The sequence below is a fragment of the Corythoichthys intestinalis genome, chromosome 1, assembly GCF_030265065.1.
Source record: "Corythoichthys intestinalis isolate RoL2023-P3 chromosome 1, ASM3026506v1, whole genome shotgun sequence".
In the NCBI taxonomy this organism is placed as follows: Eukaryota; Metazoa; Chordata; class Actinopteri; order Syngnathiformes; family Syngnathidae; genus Corythoichthys; species Corythoichthys intestinalis.
Window position 1 is genome coordinate 83,629,533 of NC_080395.1, and position 6,192 is coordinate 83,635,724.

The following is a 6,192-nucleotide window of genomic DNA, read 5'->3' on the forward strand; positions in this document are numbered from 1 at the left end:
ACATAAGTTTGAGGATTGCGCTCATATCAAATGTCCTAGAACCAAATTTCCAAATGTAACTACTAGATTGTGATACAATACATTATTGGGTGAAGTTTGGTTGACTTCTGCGCAGCGGTTTGGGAGTTAACATCAAAATTACATTTCTCGGCCATATCGCATAGATCTCACTGTGAAAAGGCTTAAATGACTTTTTTTAATTAAGTTTGAAGATTGCGCTCAAACCAAATGTCCTAAAACTAAATTTCCAAATGTAACTACTAGATTGTGACAAAATACACTATTGGGTGAAGTTTGGTTGACTTCTGCGCAGCGGTTTGGGAGTTAACATCAAAATTACATTTCTCGGCCATATCGCATAGATCTCACTGTGAAAAGGCTTAAATGGCTTTTTTGACCTACGTTTGAGGATTGCGCTCAAATCAAATGTCCTAGAACCAAATTTCCACATGTAACTACTAGATTGTGATACAATACACTAATGGGTGAAGTTTGGTTGACTTCTGCGCAGCGGTTTGGGAGTGAACATCAAAATTACATTTCTCTGCCATATCGCATAGATCTCACTGTGAAAAGGCTTAAATGACTTTTTTTAATTAAGTTTGAAGATTGCGCTCAAACCAAATGTCCTAAAACTAAATTTCCAAATGTAACTACTAGATTATGATAAAATACACTATTGGGTGAAGTTTGGTTGACTTCTGCGCAGCGGTTTGGGAGTTAACATCAAAATTACATTTCTCGGCCATATCGCATAGATCTCACTGTGAAAAGGCTTAAATGGCTTTTTTGACATAAGTTTGAGGATTGCGCTCAAATCAAATGTCCTAGAACCAAATTTCTACATGTAACTACTAGATTGTGATACAATACACTATTGAGTGAAGTTTGGTTTACTTCTGCGCAGCGGTTTGGGAGTTAACATCAAAATTACATTTCTCGGCCATATCGCTTAGATCTCACTGTGAAAAGGCTTAAATGACTTTTTTAAATTAAGTTTGAAGATTGCGCTCAAATCAAATGTCCTAGAACCAAATTTCCACATGTAACTACTAGATTGTGATACAATACACTAATGGGTGAAGTTTGGTTGACTTCTGCGCAGCGGTTTGGGAGTGAACATCAAAATTACATTTCTCGGCCATATCGCATAGATCTCACTGTGAAAAGGCTTAAATGACTTTTTTAATTAAGTTTGATGATTGCGCTCAAACCAAATGTCCTAGAACGAAATTTCCAAATGTAACTACTAGATTGTGATACAATACACTATTGGGTGAAGTTTGGTTGACTTCTGCGCAGCGGTTTGGGAGTTAACATCAAAATTACATTTCTCGGCCATATCGCATAGATCTCACTGTGAAAAGGCTTAAATGACTTTTTTTAATTAAGTTTGAAGATTGCGCTCAAACCAAATGTCCTAGAACTAAATTTCTAAATGTAACTATTAGATTGTGATAAAATACACTATTGGGTGAAGTTTGGTTGACTTCTGCGCAGCGGTTTGGGAGTTAACATCAAAATTACATTTCTCGGCAATATCGCATAGATCTCACTGTGAAAAGGCTGAAATGACTTTTTTAATTAAGTTTGATGATTGCGCTCAAACCAAATGTCCTAGAACGAAATTTCCAAATGTAACTACTAGATTGTGATACAATACACTATTGGGTGAAGTTTGGTTGACTTCTGCGCAGCGGTTTGGGAGTTAACATCAAAATTACATTTCTCAGCCATATCGCGTAGATCTCACTGTGAAAAGGCTTAAATGGCTTTTTTGACCTAAGTTTGAGGATTGTGCTCAAATCAAATGTCCTAGAACCAAATTTCCACATGTAACTACTAGATTGTGATACAATACACTATTGGGTGAAGTTTGGTTTACTTCTGCGCAGCGGATTGGGAGTTAACATCAAAATTACATTTCTCGGCCATATCGCATAGATCTCACTGTGAAAAGGCTTAAATGGCTTTTTTGACCTAAGTTTGAGGATTGCGCTCAAATCAAATGTCCTAGAACCAAATTTCCACATGTAACTACTAGATTGTGATACAATACACTATTGGGTGAAGTTTGGTTTACTTCTGCGCAGCGGTTTGGGAGTTAACATCAAAATTACATTTCTCGGCCATATCGCATAGATCTCACTGTGAAAAGGCTTAAATGGCTTTTTTGACCTAAGTTTGAGGATTGCGCTCAAATCAAATGTCCTAGAACCAAATTTCCACATGTAACTACTAGATTGTGATACAATACACTATTGGGTGAAGTTTGGTTGACTTCTGCGCAGCGGTTTGGGAGTTAACATCAAAATTACATTTCTCGACCATATCGCATAGATCTCACTGTGAAAAGGCTTAAATGGCTTTTTTGACCTAAGTTTGATGATTGCGCTCAAACCAAATGTCCTAGAACTAAATTTCCAAATGTAACTACTAGATTGTGATAAAATACACTATTGGGTGAAGTTTGGTTGACTTTGGCGAAGCGGTTTGGGAGTTAACATCAAAATTACATTTCTCGGCCATATCGCATAGATCTCACTGTGAAAAGGCTTAAATGGCTTTTTTGACCTAAATTTGAGGATTGCGCTCAAATCAAATGTCCTAGAACCAAATTTCCACATGTAACTACTAGATTGTGATACAATACACTATTGGGTGAAGTTTGGTTTACTTCTGCGCAGCGGTTTGGGAGTTAACATCAAAATTACATTTCTCGGCCATATCGCATAGATCTCACTGTGAAAAGGCTTAAATGGCTTTTTTTAATTAAGTTTGAAGATTGCGCTCAAACCAAATGTCCTAGAACTAAATTTCTAAATGTAACTACTAGATTGTGATAAAATACACTATTGGGTGAAGTTTGGTTGACTTCTGCGCAGCGGTTTGGGAGTTAACATCAAAATTACATTTCTCAGCCATATCGCATAGATCTCACTGTGAAAAGGCTTAAATGGCTTTTTTGACCTAAGTTTGATGATTGCGCTCAAACCAAATGTCCTAGAACTAAATTTCTAAATGTAACTACTAAATTGTGATAAAATACACTATTGGGTGAAGTTTGGTTGACTTCTGCGCAGCGGTTTGGGAGTTAACATCAAAATTACATTTCTCGGCCATATCGCATAGATCTCACTGTGAAAAGGCTTAAATGGCTTTTTTGACCTAAGTTTGAGAATTGCGCTCAAATCAAATGTCCTAGAACCAAATTTCCACATGTAACTACTAGATTGTGATACAATACACTATTGGGTGAAGTTTGGTTGACTTCTGCGCAGCGGTTTGGGAGTTAACATCAAAATTACATTTCTCGGCCATATCGCATAGATCTCACTGTGAAAAGGCTTAAATGACTTTTTTTAATTAAGTTTGAAGATTGCGCTCAAACCAAATGTCCTAGAACAAGATTTCCAAATGTAACTACTAGATTATGATAAAATACACTATTGGGTGAAGTTTGGTTGACTTCTGCGCAGCAGTTTGGGAGTTAACATCAAAATTACATTTCTCGGCCATATCGCATAGATCTCACTGTGAAAAGGCTTAAATGGCTTTTTTGACCTAAGTTTGAGGATTGCGCTCAAATCAAATGTCCTAGAACCAAATTTCCACATGTAACTACTAAATTGTGATACAATACACTATTGGGTGAAGTTTGGTTGACTTCTGCGCAGCGGTTTGGGAGTTAACATAAAAATTACATTTCTCGGCCATATCGCATAGATCTCACTGTGAAAAGGCTTAAATGGCTTTTTTGACCTAAGTTTGAGGATTGCGCTCAAATCAAATGTCCTAGAACCAAATTTCCACATGTAAGTACTAGATTGTGATACAATACACTATTGGGTGAAGTTTGGTTGACTTCTGCGCAGCGGTTTGGGAGTTAACATCAAAATTACATTTCTCAGCCATATCGCGTAGATCTCACTGTGAAAAGGCTTAAATGGCTTTTTTGACCTAGGTTTGAGGATTGCGCTCAAAACAAATGTCCTAGAACCAAATTTCCACATGTAACTACTAGATTCTGATACAATACACTATTGGGTGAAGTTTGGTTGACTTCTGCGCAGCGGTTTGGGAGTTAACATCAAAATTACATTTCTCGGCCATATCGCATAGATCTCACTGTGAAAAGGCTTAAATGGCTTTTTTGACCTAAGTTTGATGATTACGCTCAAACCAAATGTCCTAGAACTAAATTTCCAAATGTAACTACTAGATTGTGATAAAATACACTATTGGGTGAAGTTTGGTTTACTTCTGCGCAGCGGTTTGGGAGTTAACATCAAAATTACATTTCTCGGCCATATCGCATAGATCTCACTGTGAAAAGGCTTAAATGGCTTTTTTGACATAAGTTTGAGGATTGCGCTCATATCAAATGTCCTAGAACCAAATTTCCAAATGTAACTACTAGATTGTGATACAATACATTATTGGGTGAAGTTTGGTTGACTTCTGCGCAGCGGTTTGGGAGTTAACATCAAAATTACATTTCTCGGCCATATCGCATAGATCTCACTGTGAAAAGGCTTAAATGACTTTTTTTAATTAAGTTTGAAGATTGCGCTCAAACCAAATGTCCTAAAACTAAATTTCCAAATGTAACTACTAGATTGTGACAAAATACACTATTGGGTGAAGTTTGGTTGACTTCTGCGCAGCGGTTTGGGAGTTAACATCAAAATTACATTTCTCGGCCATATCGCATAGATCTCACTGTGAAAAGGCTTAAATGGCTTTTTTGACCTACGTTTGAGGATTGCGCTCAAATCAAATGTCCTAGAACCAAATTTCCACATGTAACTACTAGATTGTGATACAATACACTAATGGGTGAAGTTTGGTTGACTTCTGCGCAGCGGTTTGGGAGTGAACATCAAAATTACATTTCTCTGCCATATCGCATAGATCTCACTGTGAAAAGGCTTAAATGACTTTTTTTAATTAAGTTTGAAGATTGCGCTCAAACCAAATGTCCTAAAACTAAATTTCCAAATGTAACTACTAGATTATGATAAAATACACTATTGGGTGAAGTTTGGTTGACTTCTGCGCAGCGGTTTGGGAGTTAACATCAAAATTACATTTCTCGGCCATATCGCATAGATCTCACTGTGAAAAGGCTTAAATGGCTTTTTTGACATAAGTTTGAGGATTGCGCTCAAATCAAATGTCCTAGAACCAAATTTCTACATGTAACTACTAGATTGTGATACAATACACTATTGAGTGAAGTTTGGTTTACTTCTGCGCAGCGGTTTGGGAGTTAACATCAAAATTACATTTCTCGGCCATATCGCTTAGATCTCACTGTGAAAAGGCTTAAATGACTTTTTTAAATTAAGTTTGAAGATTGCGCTCAAATCAAATGTCCTAGAACCAAATTTCCACATGTAACTACTAGATTGTGATACAATACACTATTGGGTGAAGTTTGGTTGACTTCTGCGCAGCGGTTTGGGAGTTAACATCAAAATTACATTTCTCGACCATATCGCATAGATCTCACTGTGAAAAGGCTTAAATGGCTTTTTTGACCTAAGTTTGATGATTGCGCTCAAACCAAATGTCCTAGAACTAAATTTCCAAATGTAACTACTAGATTGTGATAAAATACACTATTGGGTGAAGTTTGGTTGACTTCGGCGAAGCGGTTTGGGAGTTAACATCAAAATTACATTTCTCGGCCATATCGCATAGATCTCACTGTGAAAAGGCTTAAATGGCTTTTTTGACCTAAATTTGAGGATTGCGCTCAAATCAAATGTCCTAGAACCAAATTTCCACATGTAACTACTAGATTGTGATACAATACACTATTGGGTGAAGTTTGGTTTACTTCTGCGCAGCGGTTTGGGAGTTAACATCAAAATTACATTTCTCGGCCATATCGCATAGATCTCACTGTGAAAAGGCTTAAATGGCTTTTTTTAATTAAGTTTGAAGATTGCGCTCAAACCAAATGTCCTAGAACTAAATTTCTAAATGTAACTACTAGATTGTGATAAAATACACTATTGGGTGAAGTTTGGTTGACTTCTGCGCAGCGGTTTGGGAGTTAACATCAAAATTACATTTCTCAGCCATATCGCATAGATCTCACTGTGAAAAGGCTTAAATGGCTTTTTTGACCTAAGTTTGATGATTGCGCTCAAACCAAATGTCCTAGAACTAAATTTCTAAATG